The sequence below is a fragment of the Penaeus monodon genome, chromosome 24 (genome assembly GCF_015228065.2).
Source record: "Penaeus monodon isolate SGIC_2016 chromosome 24, NSTDA_Pmon_1, whole genome shotgun sequence".
NCBI classification, from domain to species: Eukaryota; Metazoa; Arthropoda; class Malacostraca; order Decapoda; family Penaeidae; genus Penaeus; species Penaeus monodon.
The window spans coordinates 3,183,655-3,184,130 of NC_051409.1; positions in this window are offsets into that span (position 1 = coordinate 3,183,655).

Here is a 476-nt window from a genome sequence, read left to right on the forward strand (position 1 = left end):
TCACATAAAATGTCGACTATCCACTACATTGTGCAATTTTGTGACAGTGCCATCTCGATCGGGGAATATCATGGCATTATTGTACGAGTATCTGACGCTAGTTTGTGGTTTGTGGTGATTTTTGACGTGATACAACAGCTTAAAACTGACACTGACTCGTGACTGGATAAATATTTCCTAAATTAGAAGAGTAGATTGCTTTCCATTACGCCTATAGTATTCCTCCTGGATTCCTATACCTTTGATGCCCAGCCAACCGTGCACGAAGAAACCAATAGACCAGTTTTTCTTTCATTCAGAATTTAACTTTGTTCTTCCGTCTCTGAGGACGTGTCTATAAGTAACAGCCTTCTGCCGCTGGAAAATTGCTCTCAGAAATGACTGACATTATTGCGTTTGGTACTCTTTATATAAAGGCATTTACTTTTCAATTTTAGAAGCAGAAACTGAAAGAAGAGAGACCATGACGCACACAT